The following is an 18,463-nucleotide window of genomic DNA, read 5'->3' on the forward strand; positions in this document are numbered from 1 at the left end:
CAGAGTTATATATCAGAACATTTAGTATCAGTTAAACAACACAACTAAATTTCATAAATTTATGGTTAGAGGCAAATGTTATTTTGATTAGCTAGTGTATTATAGAAGTGCTGTTAATTTGACTAAAGCAAGAATGGTGAACAGAATAGAATAAAATGAATTTGGTTATTTTATGGATCTTCATCAGTTGATTACTAATTAGATACAATTGTGATAATGATCTAAAATCAGTGTACATACTTGGTATCATATTGATAAAGATTAGTAGATGAAGTAATCAATAATGAATAACTATAAAAATATTCTTGTGATGACAAGTTTTCACCATCTGTCGTGTTTAGCAGTTTACATGTAATAGAGAAAGAACTTATATTTAAAGAATAGTGTACACTTCACAGTAGTTGAGAGTTAAAAATCATTATGTTCTAAACAGTACGATCATTCTTCATCTGCTTGATAGCGGATGTGGTGGGGATATTTCAAAATCTTTCAAAATACTCAATACACAAATAACACCAAATTTACTGTTTTACTGGATCCTTGTACACATACTTGTTAGAAATTAATTTTGCATTCAGAGGGACATAGAAGTAAGTCTTGAACATTTAATTGATGAATATTGTTTTATATTCTCAAATGTAAAGCTCATCATTAACATAACTATAATTACTACGAAATAATACTTCGTTATTTATAGCAAAATCCATGTTAAAAAATAATGGATTACTGGTTCTTTTTATGTTGTATCTTGAAAAGTAATAGGTTTTTGAATGTTGTTGGTACTCGAGTGAACGATTAGTGCATCATAAAAACAGTTGTACTATCTAGTTTGTTTATTGATTTATTCGAACATTTCCTGTAGGATTAGTGACCTTCTTTTAGACAAGTATACAAAGATCGGATAATCCTATCTCTTTTTAGACCATGTGCTCCTTACAATAGGAAGACAAGGATAACAAGCCTATTAGAACTCTCCATTCATTCATAATCAAAACTTCATACGGTTGTATACACTAAATATCTAATGCCACAGTAATGCAAATAAGAAAGCACCATTTATACATCACTAAGTCAAATGTGATATAAAAACAAAGGAACAGGAAAATAATTAATCAATGAGAAGTTCAAAACAGTAGAACAAATGTCATCGTTTTGAAACCCAGCAAAACTTTATGAATGAGAGAATGCGAGAATCTAGTATTTCAAGTATCGCATAATTTCACGATTAAAATTTCAACAATAGTTCTTCGGTTGAGAGTCCCAAAACTTGCAACTTTCACAATATACGCTCGATTCTCACAAGTTGTCACCAAAATTTTAATCATCTTCAAAAATAGATTTGTATGTTAGATGTAAAATATCAGATGTCAGATAAAATGTGTCTAAAATTAAGGATCAGATGGCGGTTGGAAGTAGTCACCAGGAAACCCTGGACCCAGGTTTCGTGCTACTTGGTACTCGTCAGCGATGTGTACCTGTAATCTTGAGGGAACTGATGCTTCCTGACGGATTCGATCCCATGTCACCCAGCTTCACAGTCAGAAACATTACTATCGAGCTATCCGGGCCGCGACTGACCTCCTATAGGATTGAGATGTATTTACAATTGATTGATTACTTGGTGGTGATCTGCACTTAGAAGGACCTGACATACATGACATTGATCACCGCCTAGTAATCAATCAGTTGTAAAATTAAAGATTTACGGTAAAGACAGTCGATTCAAATAATAATAGCAAATCAATTTACTAACCTAATAGAATTTTGACCTAAAAGTTATTATTTAAATTTATAATGACTGATACCAAATTTTAATTGGTTTTTGAGAAATAGAGCTATCAAACCATAGTAATAAGTGGGTCATAAAAGCTAACTGTTTTCAGAGTTGGTATTTTGGATTGTGAGTAATGTCTGAAATCAAATTTAATGGATACACAAGATATGATAATCGTTTCTGTGATAATACTGAATTGACCTAAGTTAATATGCGCGAGTAAATATTGATAAAATTTGACATACTCTTTCTCTAGTGTGATGAATACTTTCAGATGACTTTGAGACTTATTTAAATGCACAATTTAAAGTGAGGGATCAGTGTTATTAGTTTATTCTCCACGTAGTTTTGCTTTGATTTGGGTTACACTGACTACTGAAAACAAATTTGTCTTGTCTATATTTATCATCAGAATGACTCTATAATTTTCAAACTTAAGTAACATTAATGCAATATGTCGAATTCTCTAACAATTACGTTTGATCAAATGGAATGGCAATTGTATCTACGAATTTCCAAGTGGTATATGTATCCACGATCCCGCACCACGTGGGGCTCCTGGATTCGAGCCCCGCGTGGTGCGGGATCGTGGATGCACACTGTTGAGGAGTCCCATACCAGGACGAAACGGCTGTCCAGTGCTTCCAGGTTTTCAATGGTGGTCTAGCTTCAACTGACTCATGATTTCAACTTGTGAAATTTCTAAAACTCTCCACAAAACCTATTCTGGTATATGTATATTAACAGAAATATTTATTCAGATTTCTAATATAAACTATGTTTAACGAAATGAAACACCAAACTTTAATTAAAGAAATCTTTATAAATGGGTACTGATTGGCTGTTTACATTAAGCTAGAACACGGTATATGCTAAAATGAGCAGATGAAGTAAGAATCCTACACTTATACTCTGCAAACCTCAAAATTTTATCGTTTATCTCCTTACTCTGAAGACTGTCATGAAACGTCTCAAATTAAGGTTGATACCTGTCTTCTTACACATTGGCCACTAAATGTTAAACATTAGCCCAACAAACTGTTCTGCAACAAATCGACGATGTTAGTATTTAAGCACCATTCACGCTCTGTATAAGTCTGTTGAGGATGCGGAAAAATATACCAATAATTATCGTGTTAAGTCTATGGTATCCTTGAGCTTAAAATGTACATCCCCTATTGGCTATTATTTGATTCATTCGTTACATATTGTGTAAATGTTGTTTACTATTTTTATGGTACGATGTGGTTTGTTTGTTTGGTATATAAATAGAGCATGTCTGAAATACAATGATTCATATCTCAGAGGTTGTGACTTGTGTTCTGGACTCAACTGGCTGGGCTAGACAGGGAAGCGAGACCAATCGAGACTCTAGGCCGTCCGTACGTGTTTACGTGTCGTTGGATCTGATCGATAAATACGCTGCTCTCTAATTTTCCAGTCAAGGACACAACAATTAGCACAGGGTAAAAATCGACCCAACTTAAATTCATAACAAAGTCCTTAATTTTTTTGTAGCTAGTTACTAATCTTTAAAAGCGTCTTAGTATATCTGAAAAATGTTCATTATAAGAGACTATTCTGAGACTGAAACATTTTTTTAGAAATATATTCATCCGGTTTAATTTTGCCAATAATTATTATAGAATATTTGACATTTTATCAGTCATGCACCGTTAAAACAAACTATTTTGAGATAATTCTACTAAAATATACAAGGTTATTGTAAATTTTGACGCCGATAAAGTTTGTTTTCAAATACACTTCGCTTGTTATTCATTGTCTTATCTTTAACAGTTCTCGTTCAAATTTTTCCATAAATTGATGAACGTGCAAAGGGAGTAGATTAAAGTCAGCTGGACATCTTTTTAGAATCAGTGTATTAAAACGAAATAAATCCTAGGGATTTGGTAATAAAAAAGGGGGATGAGTTGTTTTGTAACTAAATGATTATATAGGTCATTTTAGTAGAGAGCTTTATTTTGTCGTCATTTAAATCGAACGATGTTTGTTGACGGGTTCTCCACTTTAGTGGCCCGGGATCTGACTCCAAATAGATCGCATGAATGACTGTTATTGAAATATATATGTCGCCTGTCCTCGTATATAATTATCGACTTAAATTGCGTTGGTCAATAACGGAATTAAATAAGTCAAATAACGAGAATGGACTTTTGAATACATATATTTTGTATATGAAGCTAATGAAATAGAGCAAAGCAAAGCGAAGCGAAACGAAACGACGCGCAGTGAAGATGGCGGGTAAGTCAACTCCCTTTATTCAAGCGTTATTCAATATTTATAGTCACACAAAATTAAGTTACAGACATGTGATGAATAGGATAATAAATGTGCACACACATATGCGCTCATATGAAAATAGTCAAGATTGATAAGCGAATAAGTAAGAAGGTCAAAATGTGACTCAAATAAAATGAATAGATTGGCCTGTCCGAAAGCTAGAATAAGGTATATTGGCTTAACATAATAACCGACACTACAGCATCTTATAATATGAACAACATTTTGAAGCACAACATTTTTTTCAGAAAACGTAAATCTGCAAATAATTCACAGGCTTAGTTATTTAAAACCTATATGCCTCGATAACTATGGACCAAAATGTATTTAGAGATAGGCTTTCGGATTGTTTAACTCGTTGTTCCTTAGCCTAAGAAAAAAAAACTGTAATGACTGATGATGGAATATAATGATTAGTCTCTATATATCAAGCTCCATTCAGTAATGGATTTTGCACGGTTTACAAACGATTCTTCTTACTTTTAAAGAGCTACATCAAATAATCACAGATGCCTTTTTGCTGTGATTTTCAACCATTTAAGTTATAATTTTAAAACAATTTTTAGAGACATGCTTTATCGATGTAGTTAACAGATACCAGAACTTTGACATTAGCCTTAAAATGTAAATCTTTCATGAACATCTAAGAGTTGAATGACTTTTATCAAATTCAAAGATAATTGATATTTCACTATCTTTACATAAATTTTATTTGGTTAATATTGTTTTATTATTATTATTATACATTAACCATATTAGTGTGAAACATAATTCAAATGCATATGTTGAACTTGTTAAAAGAACAAATCAAGACATGTACATATTCATTTCACAATACCATAATATGCTTAATCACTAAATAAGTCTAATTTATTAATTAAAAATCACAACAAAATGCCTGAAATACCTTAAAAGAATAAGTGTAATTGTTTTCATACAATACTGATTTTATTAAGCAAAATTAATTGGATGGAATTCATCACTCTGCATCAACTTCATTGACTACGAAAAAGCATTCGATAGCACGGACAGGACAACACTATGGAAGCTTCTTTGATAGTACGGTGTGCCTCAGAAGATAGTCAATATCATGCAGAATTCCTGTGATGGATTTAACGGCAAAGTTGTGCATGGAGGACAATTGACAGGCTCGTTCGAGGTAAAGACCGGTGTCAGGCAAGGTTGCTTACTCTCGCCCTTCCTCTTTCTCCTGGTGATCGACTGGATCATGAAGACGTCAACATCTGACGGGAAGCATGGGATACAGTGGACATCTAGGATGCAGCTGGACGATCTAGACTTTGCAGATGATCTGGCTCTTCTGTCGCACACGCAACAACAAATGCAGGAGAAGACGAACAGTGTAGCAGCAGCCTCAACAGCAGTAGGTCTCAACATACACAAATGGAAAAGCAGGATTCTCCGATACAACACAGAATGCACCAATCCAGTAACAATTAACGGAGAAGATTTGGAAGATGTAAAAACCTTTATATATCTGGGCAGAATCATTGATGAACATGGTGGGTCTGATGCAGATGTGAAAGCGCGGGTCGGTAAAGCAAGAGCAGCATATTTACAACTGAAGAACACTTGGAACTCAAAACAACTGTCAACCAACACCAAGGTCAGGATTTTCAATATAAATGTCAAGACAGTTCTACTGTATGGGGCGGAAACCTGGAGAACTACGAAAGTCATCATCCAGAAGATAAAGGTGTTTATTAACAGTTGTCTACTGAAAATACTTCGGATTCGTTGACCAGACACTATTAGCAACAACGTACTGTGGGCGAGAACAAACCAGATCCCAGTGAAGGGAGAGATCAGGAAGAAGCGCAGGAAGTGGATAGGACACACATTGAGGAAAGCACCCAACTGCGTCACAAGACAAGCCCTCACTTCGAATCTGCAAAGCCAAAGGAGGAGAGGAAGACCAAAGAACACATTACGTCGAGAAATGGAGACAGACATGAGAAAAATGAAGAAGAATTGGATGGAACCAGAAAAGAAGGCCCAGTACATAGTGGGTTGGAGAATGCTGGTCGACGCCCTATGCTCCATTAGGAGCAACAGGCGTAAGTAAGTAAGTAAGTATAATTACTATTAAATAATATATATAACAAGAACGGATAGAAAGAAAGACACACTTTCAAGATTGACAGATAAATCTGAAGAAAATCATTGATAACTATTACATTAACTGTAATAAAATTTAAACAAAATAAAAAATGACCATAATAGAACACAACTGGAAAAACGAATAATAACAGTCAGAAAAAAACAAACTAACAAAGACAGTTTCATTAAACGATTGGTAACAACAACAAAAAAGTTTGAAAAATAAGGGGAAACAATGACGTCATTTTCTGTTTTATTTTAATCACTAAATTGTTGAATAAAAAATTTTTTTTCTCTTCAGACATTCCACAATTAAGAAGAAAAAAGATTATTCACATTGAAAGTCATAAAAATTTAGATGTTTATTAAGAGATGTACAGCAAGAAAAGGAAAAAAAATCAGAAACGGAAGAAAAAAATATACGACAATACGCAAAGGGATAATTCAATGGAATTTCATTGTTTCCTAGAAATTTGAAATGATTATCATGGATGAATAAATCTGTAAATTAACTTGTTAAATAATAAACTAAACATAGAATAATATAAATTTAAAATTTCGAACTAATTTTATTTTTTCGGTTTTTTTTTCAGTGTGTTGGTAATCAAACTCTCTGTAATTTCAAAGAAAAGAATTAAATCTTCTTTAAAATCTATCAAGATATTATATATTATGTCATTTTATTACAGAAATTGTTAGAGAATTAATAAATGTTCTTCAGTACTAATTATGATAATGTTACAGAGTCAAGTAATAATAAAAATAGACTGGTAAGAAGACAAATTTTATAATGTCTCTATACTGGAAAAATGAGAATACTTTTAGGACGTATTAGGGGAGTGTATGATAATAATGTAGTGTATGCTACTTATATTGACATAAGTAATAGATGATGTTACTGATGAACAGAATAACTGGCAACAGAGAGACAAGAGGATCGAACAGTGAAGAATGGAAACAGAATACAATTTGTATGGACATGCAAGAACAATGAAGTCTGAATCATGATGAGACAATTGATGGACATTTTGCAAATTACGTATTTACTATTTGATTGTTAGATTTTATTAACGAGTCCTGTAATTTTGTGTCAAACACATTCGATTTTCCCCACCCGTGTTCCTGTTCACTACAATAATATTTACAAAGGTTTTCCTTGGAAAGCAGATTACGTTATTGTACAGTTTTTTTTAATAGTTCAATTGTTATAAGCTAAATTCTATTATATATCAGAAGGGTGTTGTGTGGATATGATGGTAATTTTAATAGTTGTTAGATGTCGGTTCAGTGGTTTAGTGGTTATGTGCTCGCGCGGGACTGATAGGTACTATGTTTGAATCTTGAGAGGTGGGATTGTGAATGCACACTGCTGATTAGTCCTACAATAGGACGAGGCGGCTGTCCAATGCTTCCAGGTTTTTCATGGTGGTCTAGCTTTAATTGAATCATGATCTATTATATGCGTTTACATTAATTCAAAATCTTTTTTTAAATTTCATTATTTATTGTTCACTAAAACACTAAAATTATGCGTTACTTTTCTTCTGAATGCTAGAAATGAACCTATTCTAAGGTAAATATTCATTTCATCTACTTAAACGTTAGTTCATGTTAACACTTTGCTTAATATTATTGTTAAATTAGATTTCTATTTCTTATTTTTCTCTTTAAATGAAATTTGATTACCCATTATAAGTAAGTAAATGAATTAATCCCTCTTTTATAGACATTGATTACTTATTTAAGCATTATAATTGATAATAATAGTTCACGTTCATTAAAGTAAGAAATAAACAAGAAAATATATATATTTAAAAAGTAAACAAATTTAAAGTAAATCAGAAAATAATAAAAGTAAATATTAGTTTATAAAATTTCATTGCTCGATTCTGATTGGTCATTAAAATATTAACCAATGATATTACAGATCTAATGTTTTCGTTGTTAAAAGTTTTGTCATTTTTAAATGAATCATTATAAATTTAATTATCAGAATTATTATATATTATAATGTTATTCTTTCTTATTAAAACATTATTTAATTCAGTGTATTGACAATATATTATACTTAAAATGATATAATAGTTTGAGATTATCGTCGTATTCTATATTGCTTAAAACAAGTAAGTACATGGTACTATGTCAATTGACTAAATGTTGATATTTATGAAAGACACTGATTAGTTTCCATTCATGAATTCAATGATATAGATTCAATTCATTTCATTATTTTATTCAAGATAGGTTTTTATGACAGACTCAATACAAGGAAATGTATGTGTTTACACTTTAAACGAGCAAAATAAAGTCAGTAGCTTCTTATTACATTTTGTATAATTGGATCAGTGACTGACTAAGTAACAGTAATTGCCTTTATGCCCAATAAAAGATTTTCTCAATATTACATATAATATATTGGAATAATACGCCCATAGCGAACAAAAACCTAATTATTTCTTTACTAATGATTTTGTTATAGTATGAAAGCACTTATCATACCTACTCATATAAAGCTTTTAAAAGCGTTTGCTTGACAACGACATTTTTACATGCTAACGAAAAAGAAACATTAAAATGTCGAAAAAAACTTATCAATCACATGGTTAAGTCTTGAGCACTTATCTAAAGTTTTATTTCATTAAAAACCAATCGATTATATATATTAATAATCATTTGCTTTTTTGATATTCATAAAAATAAAGATCCGTGCTAGATTCAAATGGTGATATTTTATCTTGTCTTTAGAATTTTCACGTAGTATTTGCAGTTAGAACGTTAACTGTTAAGTTAAAGTTAGTTTCCTTTGCACTATTTAAACTGATGTTAATTTAATCTCGGTTATTAATTTACTCAGAAGAAGTGGCTTAACCTAAGTGACGAAACGTCACAATTTTTGACTCATTGATATATAGCAAAACATATTTATTATTGGCGCTCTACCCAATGCTCAGTTTATTTGAAACTATCAAGTTCAACCTTGTTATTGATACCTATAGCCCCCGAATGCCCTGGTATGGCCGAGAGTGGGGTGGGCCCTCCCTCCCTCTCGAAATGCTCTCACATGGCCACGCGTATATAGCCTCTGCCAGGGAAGTCCTACTCACTGCCTTCTCGCACCACGAGTGTTGTTTACGAAAATGAGAGGACGAAAAGCGAAAGCGAATGTCCGGCGCTCTAACCGGATTCCAAACCAATGGTGCACATGGACTCCAGTATCCTGCGGGACCAAATGGAGTATGAACCAATTGTTGGTCACCGGCTACCATGGGACTGCATCTCGTTACGATGCTCCACTGCCTTGTGGGTCAGACCTTTAGGTCAAAGGCTCGGGGTGTGGCCCCCTAAGAAAACCACCTGCTTCAGTTTGGGCACCCGGGCCGTATCACAGCCCTCACACACAAATATGGTGTGGCGCATGTATATTTGGTGCCCTCTTGTACCAACATTTATGTGTTCAAATAAATAAATAAATTGATACCTATAAAAATTCAGTTTAGTTACTGAACTTCACAAATTCACAACAACAAATAATGAATTGCATACTAGAATGGAATATTTTGTTGTAATTTTATGTGTACCTAATTCAAATAGCATTCAAGTACAAACAACCATAATCAGTTCACAATTAAAACTAACTTGTTCCAACTTTATAACTTTACAATATAACTTACTGTTACAAATAATAGTTAGTCAATATTTTGCTTTTGGAGTTTATAAAAAACCCAACTGGTACCATAAATCCATTTCGATACTGATAATATCATTATTGTATTTATTTCATCAAACAAATTGAGTTGGTATATCGTACAACGTTCTCGACTTATTGGGAGTAGATTTATTTGAATAATATGATAAATTACTGTTATTTAAGTGGTATATCTACTACAATCATTGAATCTTGTTAAATGGATAGATCTTGTTGAATGCTGCGATTTCTAATAATGATCTTGTTGAAAACGTTTATTTGATATCTCATCATGTATTCTCTCATTTATGACATCGGTTCACAACACTGGTATATCCAAAAACCTTTCTTTGTAACCAAATGTAATCTACGTTTTGAACATCTACATGTTCTTTTCGTTTGTTTGTATATAACTAAGATATTTTTAACTTCAAAGGCTCGTCAATGTTTGATTTTTTGAAGCGCTTAACAGAACACGGATTTTCACTAAGCATCTATAACTTTTCAACGATTTACAATTCTTCAAGAGCATGTTAACCGCATGTAGTATCGAGAAAAATTTGAAACCTCTGATCAGTTAGTAGAAATTCATGAATATTATTGTTTACAGCTTAACTCTGATCACTGGAGATCAATATGGGATTACGTAACAAACACCAGCTACTTTTTCGTAAGTAGTATCTAATGATTCCATTTTGAATTCCTGGACGAATATTGGTTATTACATAAAGGTTACTTTCACTCACTGAATGTAAACAACAAAACGACTTAATTGATATTAGTGACTAAGTAATGATCATCCTATATTGTTTAATATCGTTCCAATTTTAAAGTATCCTTGATAACTACGGTGCAAATGGGTATAATAAGTGTTATCTTGAAATGAAAAATAATAAAAAACTATCAGTGACTGATTGCTGAATAAGTTAACTCCTATTTATCTGAACTCACACTGATAATAAGTTGAATTTTTTTGTGAATATATTATTATGTTACAGCATAACCCTTGGAAAAATCGTAAAAGTCATCCTTAATGTCTATATATTTACAACAGATTGTATAGTATAAATGTGTATGGTATCTCTAAAATGCCTAAAAATTTTCATTATACATTTCATCCTTAATAACATTGATTTAATAAAGATGAAAAAAAAATGATATGACCATTTTACAACAGTTTCATAATAGTAATATATGTAAGTAGTACACTTTGATCAGTAAATTTCAACTAATGAAGTTGTATTTTTGTTAATTTATTGTAACATTCCATGTTGAACATTATTAATTATAAAATGTAATGAATTATGGATATTGTCTGAAAAGTATTTGACTCATTACAGTTATATCTACTCTTTACATTTCTTATTCTAATTTAATTATAGTTTAAAGAGTAAATACATGTATATTTTTTCCTTGACTGAAGTTCATATGGTTCATATAGATTTTATCTTGTACACTCTTAAATTATTACAATCACATTACATAATAATGATTATAATTATTTCGATGGTTGAGATCATGAGTCAACTGAAGCTAGACCACCATGGAAAACCTGGAAGCACTGGACGGTCGTTTCGTCCTATTGTGGGACTCTTCAGCAAAGCCTCTTCTAATTATAATTATGTATGGTGGAATCATTCATTTATTAGCATTATCGAATCACAATATATAGTAAGCTGATTGATGCATTTACAGTTAACAAATTGTCATATTTTAACAGCAAATTTAAACTGAACTTGTAAATAGAGAAGAATATTATTCGAAAATTATAATGTAATATTACTGAGCCAATGGACAAGTGACTCGGTAAACTCATAGTTTATGTTGATAATTTAACATTCAGTGCTAAAAGACATAGAATATCAAATACTTGTAACTGTTTAAACTATTTATTTTGTCTAGTTCTTTTTCTCTATATACCTTCTGATTAGAAGATATATGCGAGTTAGGCGTAACATTGATTTCGGTATCCTATAATTGTAAGATACTTTGTGAGTTAAAATGTTCACTTTCCAGATTTATAGTGCTCATTGTACAACATTTCACATTGTTTTGTGAACTATAAGCGTTAGACAAGTACTGTAGTCAATTTTAAATGATGCACTCGAAATAATTTGTTAAAATTGATGTATACAAGAGTGAAAGCTTTAGTATATTCACTACAATTTTTGTAATTTTCAAGAAATTCAACAGTTTAACTAGGGTAAGTATATTTTTTTGATTGAGATTAATTGAGTATAATTGAACATCTAAAACACTAAAGAGAATTAAATAGAGAAAACTACCTTTGTAAAGTTTTGAATTGTGAAAAAAAATTCAATCAACATTTACTTTCATATCATTTATTAGCTTGAAGGTACATTGTTAAATATAATCAACAATTTAGAACTATTGAACACTAAACAATAAATTAAAGAAAAACATTACTTGAATGAGACTACTGTCTTTTAACACACAACTAATATGATGGAAAGAAAAGTCAATTTTCGATTGATTTACTCATTATGAGTTTTGTTCAAGATCACTTCCGTTTTGATTCAATGTAATGATTACTGAATGTGGTATTTGTTTTTCTTTTCTCGTATGATATTTTATTCTGTATTCCATTGACATGAACTATGCTCAGTATGTGATTTGTTATACATGTGGTTTCATCCTAATTATTAATCAAAAATGGGTGTGCAGTCAATATATAAATGAGTGTATTTTCTACTAGAGTTAGCGTCGTCGTCGTGTTTTGGGGTTAATCAATCATCCCTTATACCAGTCTTTGTGTTCTTACTTTCGCGTCGTGGGAATTGCAGAGGTCTCTCGTTCCGAATATAAGTAATAAGCGTTTCCGACATAACAATCAGCGACGACTAGATACAAAAAGTAGCATTAAAAGAGCCAAGACAATAAGCATTCAAACGACAAATTATAACAACAACCATTATTATAATCGTCATCTTTTTAGAATATTATTAGAATAATAAAAGATGTTGACAACAATTCATTCAATCTATATTCTTATGTGGATGAATTAAAAATGATGATGTTACTTTAGAAATAATAAGTAACCTTTCAATTCCTGGTAAAATTTATAAAACCATAATTTGATTAACTTACCGCGATATATCAAAATAATAAATTTCTTATATCGGTAAGAACAAATGAATAGGATATATTATTATAAACACTGATTTTGGTACAAATCAATTACTGTGTGATATTATCTTTATTAGGTAGAACTGATAGTTTTCTTTTTCAATCTTACTTATTGAATTGGTCTATTTCCTGTTTATTCATCGAATATAAAGATGATTATGAATATGACAATAGTATGGCTATCTCAAAGAACTAATCCATTTAAAAATGATTAAGAAAAAAACGATAAATAATATTAATGTATTGTACTCCCTTATTTAAAAATTACTTCTATGCAGATCATTGGAGTATTAGTGAATAATGTCAAAAAATTAAGCATTTATCATTTATATTTAACAGCTATGTTCAAATAGCTTTCAGACGAATATTTTTACCTACCTGATATTTGAAATAAACATTGTATTACATTTTTGACAGGAAAAAAATCCACAATAAATTTCACCATACTCTTAACTGTTTTTACATTAATAGAAATAATGAAACTTGCAATTATACATATTTTAGACAAGCATTTGAACACTTAACTGTCTAATCTTTTATATACATTACTCTATAGTGAATATCTCGAGTGCTATCAATACACTGAATTAGATTTAGAATTTACTTAAATCTAGACCGTCATTCGAATATAGCTGAGTAGCTTAGCGATATGTAATTTAACCTCGAGCTAAGAATAAACTAAGGTTTGAAAATATAACTTGGACAACAACTACTATGTTTTATACATTATTTATCTGAATTCCTAATATTACTAAGTTATGATAGACGATAGTAAAAACGTCTTCTTACAGAAACTTAATCGGCAGAAAGATTGTCTGTCTAGAACTTTGTTACAAATTATACAGTTTCATAGAAAGATAAGACACTCCGTTAAATTTGCTAATGTGAGATATTTTTTACTACATTCTTAATCAATAACACATACATATATGACTGACTTCAGCGCAAAATCTGAAAACTATTATTTACTAATGAGTATTCGTAAAATGTTTCTCAGTATATTATGTTTTATACACCACTAGTGAGTTAAGTATATCTCAGTTTTTTTGTTTTTCTTATCGAGATCCAAATGTACTTCCTATCTGTTCATGAATAAAAAAGTCTTTCGTGTGGCTAGTCGGTTACAAAAATCAATGTCTATTCAATTAGTAATACTTGAATCATTTGTCTTAAGTACATATTATTCTTTATATTTGTGTCATCGCTGCTGATCTATTACATTTCGTCTTTTGTTGAAATGTAATTAGAAACGTTACACGTAACAGTCTGATATTGTGTTGTTGGTTTGCTAATAAAATACTTGGATTCACTCATATGAAACAGCCAACCGATTAAAAAATCTATCTCAATCCAGGTAATACAATTAGTTTTGACTGATTATCTGGGATTAATTATCCGATTTCGTAAACTAACATATGTTCTTGTTTTTGTCAAACTGGATTATTTATCTTAAAGAGATATCAAATCTTAGTGTGATTGAGATATACAAAATAGAATGATGATAATAAAACAAACGTTTTATTTAAATGAATATGACTTTACTATAAGTATTCTATTAATATCTAAATATAAATGCATAAACATATATTGTTATCATGACATTTAATGTTCAGAGTGAATCTTATTCTTGTAAAGTATAACAATGAAAGAAAAAATCCATGACAACTGTTTAAAATGATCAAAATTGGAAAATAGAAAACGTTTTACAGCTCTCATGAATAATGGTAATAATAATATATTGATTTTTATAACCATTTATCAAATATATATATATATATATATATATATATATCAGATAGGTGACATACATTAGTTATGACAAGTATATATGTGTGTGAATATATGTTTCTATACATTTTATAACTACTTCTTTTATTTTCCCTATCTTTATGTAATATAAGAAAGACATTTAACAAACATTTATCCTTTAGTACTAACTATACACAAAACAAGATATCAGATAGTGTACAATATAAGAAAACAAGTAATATTATAGTGTAACGTAAAATGTGTAGCTAAATATTAATCAAAGTAACCAATTAAAAGTTAAGTTTTACATTGTTATCATACAGTGATATTTAAAAGTATCTTGAATAAATGATATTTTCAACTTTAGATGATTTGACTGTAGTAATAATGGTAATATTATTGATGATAATGCTAAATATCATGTGAGATTTAAAGTACAGTATTAAGTTTACGAAAATTAAGCTTTTACAAATTAAGTTTTAATTGAGCATTTCATTTATTTCAATTTATCAGTAATATCAGTTTATTTATTATGTAAGATGTACATTGGTTTGATGGGCACTTGAATCTTATGTAGATATAGGAGTTAATCGATTTACGTTTTCTTAAGGTTATATATCATATTTTGAGACGATAAATACAGGGGGATGTTTCATATGTTGAGTTAAACTGTAGGTTTTTTTAAAGAGGATTTTATCTGACGATAAAGTACATTGCTTATAAACTATTTAATAAAAGTGACCTATATTAATTGACTATGATTAGAATTCTATGCTTTGTAACTAAATATATAGGCCGTAATGTAAACTTCAATGAATTAGGATCTGTTGCTAACTGAAAAGTACCGTTTAGAGTCTTTTACGATCTACTTTATCTAAACAAATATTCCTTCAAAAACCAGTCTTTATAGACTGCTAATTTAAAGCTTGTCACCAGATGGATAATATACATTAATATTTTACACTTTCAATATGCAACTGTTAATGGTTCCTGTCCAATAGCCATTTAATTGAACGTATTTTTTTGGTCAATACATTACATTAATATGAAATAACAGGCAAAAATTGATAATAACATTTTAACTGGTTCAATAAATGATTTGACAATTAGGTTTGTTACTTATGAAATAGTATAACTTATTAGACATAGGAAGTGGCTGTTATTCATGAATAAAACTACAGAACATTTAAACAATTACATGTCATTAACATCCAGTCCATATCTGACAATAGTAATATATTTTCATAAAGAACAGACAATAGAAGTACAATTAAATAAACCTGCATATTTTCTAGATATTCATTCAGGAATTGAATAATATTTCTGAATGAATAGACTCTTCAGATGTTTTGATACGAGTATACATTTTTTTTCTTTCGCATTAAAAAAAATCAGCTACAAGTGTTTATCATATTTCCCTTATTATCACTATTAATTGTATTATTGGCTTTGATTAACTGTTTTCTATTGATTTCAATGTAATAATTTTATCAACTATCACAACTCTCTCACTTGTTTTTGGTTGAGATCATAAACCGATTGATGTTAGACTACTGTTGAAACCCTGAGAGCACTAGATGGCCGTTTCGTCCTATTGTGGGACTCATCATCAGTGTCATATCACTTAATTTGTTAGAATTTTAAGTGTTTCATCCGAATAAATATCAGTGAAAAATATTACTCTTTTTTGATGTTGAGGGTAATGCAATGGAATGAAATAAAACAAAAGATTTCATTAGAATAGTTACCTGACTTTTAAGCCTAAAGAAGCTTAACTATTTAATAGTTAAAAATAATTTATAAATTATTCGTTAGTCATTATCCCTTTGTAAAGTTTATATTTATTTTCTAGAAAAAAGATATTTCGATTTGATAATAACAATAATAACGCAAATCTCTAATGTCTATCGTGACTAATTATTTGTAAATCTATTTCCCAATATCTTTTTATGCTGTTCCATTGTTCTTCAAATTTTTGTCAATTATAATGAGTTGGAAATTGATAACATCTAGATGAGGCTACCAAAACCTTCCTTAGTTTTATCAATTTTGATAGCTCATGGAACTAGGTAGATGACTATTTGTCTATTAAAAAGGCATGTTTAATGAATCATTATTTCTCCAGTAATATTTTATGATCATAAGGATTAACCATTGAAAGTTAAAAGTATTTACTTTTAGCTGTGTGTTTTTTATTATAAACTGATTGCTAACCTATGGTGGGATTACTCAATGAGTAGTGATATATAATTTTGTAGACTTAATCGTTTGACAGATGTTTTACACAAACCTATGAAGTACGTATTTGAAGGAATTGTGTTGGTTAATGTAGAACTAGACAAAATAAAGACTAGAGGTTACTTAACTAAGATATATTGTTAATTTATAATGGGTGTATTTTTTGGATTAAGTTTGATCACAAAACTCTAATTATAACTATAAAAAGATCTACTTTATGAACCTGTAAAATTAACTATCTACGTATAGATACACATTTCATTGGTTAGATTGAGAGTAATCCTGAGTAAAATTAAATTGCAAACGAAATAGTTTGAGTAAAATAGCGTATTGTTTAACATTGTTTCTTCTAATATTTCATCGACTGAATTGGTGGACTGTTTATTCTTATGTTTTATACGCTTCCGAGTAATTTCAATGGGTGAAATTTAATTGATTTCACTATCTGTTTCAGTAATATTATTGACACTCTTAGAATAAAATTTCAATGTTTTCTGTTGTTTATATTTGAATTCCTAATAATATAACACCTTTAAATAAACTTTTCTAGATAAATTATGTTTCACAACTGATGAGTTTCAAGCAGTTATTTAGACAAAATTGTCATATTTATGGTCATATAAGACAAAACTTGTTTGTATTTAATTGTCTCTTATTAAAAATCAGTACGTTTAATGTAGTTCAATCAAACTTTATTCCCAAGTAAAGTTGGATAGTGACTAAGGTTTGGAATCTAGAATTTTTAGACTTGATGTATCTACATCATGGTGTTGATGATTAAACTGAAATCTGAACCCCATACCTTTCCTATCAATCAGGCAAAGTATAATTCACTGAGCCGTTGAGTCCATATAATTATTAGCTTACGCGATTGGGAATAAATTATTTCTCAATTTGCAAAGGTCAGAATCTTCCAGTTGTTTGAGTCCCAGTGTAAACGTCAACACTGTGGTGTATATTCATCTACCTGAAGAGTATCCGATAGGATACAACGTGTATTTTTTATTCTTCTGCTAACTACTATGTAACATTAATAAAAACTTAGGATTATAGATGTAGTCAGGTCAGGATGTATATATCTATCAAAGAAGAATGATCAATTGAAGTCTTCACTATCGACCACGGGAACACTCACACCCTTACAATTATAACGAAACTTTACATATGTCATGATAGTAGTTAGTGGTATTGATGTATTATCTTACTTCTGGTTTTATTCATCACTATCATATTTTGTGAATCAGTAACTCGCTGAGCACAACATAAACTATTATTAATGAGCCTTTCTAGGGCGCCATATAAAAAGACTATTCACACAATCGTAGGCTGAAATATATATATCCTTTGTTTATGATGTGAATAAATGAAATCACTCCATAGTTTGGCTAAATGTACAAGACTTAATTTCCTTTTGACAATCTAGTCACGTATATTGGTTACATGTATTT

At 30.2% G+C, this 18,463-nt stretch overlaps 1 protein-coding gene across 1 annotated transcript in view; it reads left to right on the forward strand.

Annotated features, from left to right (window-relative positions):
* Positions 1–8,219: 8,219 nt before the first annotated feature.
* The window catches only part of FAT4_1 (Protocadherin Fat 4), an 82,741-nt gene continuing 72,497 nt past the window's right edge, over positions 8,220–18,463 (forward strand). Inside the window, exon 1 of the mRNA XM_051215767.1 lies at positions 8,220–8,319. The gene's annotated coding sequence lies outside the window, so the exon portion shown is untranslated. The remainder of the gene's footprint in view (positions 8,320–18,463) is intronic.

This window comes from Schistosoma haematobium, chromosome 4 (genome assembly GCF_000699445.3).
Source record: "Schistosoma haematobium chromosome 4, whole genome shotgun sequence".
NCBI classification, from domain to species: Eukaryota; Metazoa; Platyhelminthes; class Trematoda; order Strigeidida; family Schistosomatidae; genus Schistosoma; species Schistosoma haematobium.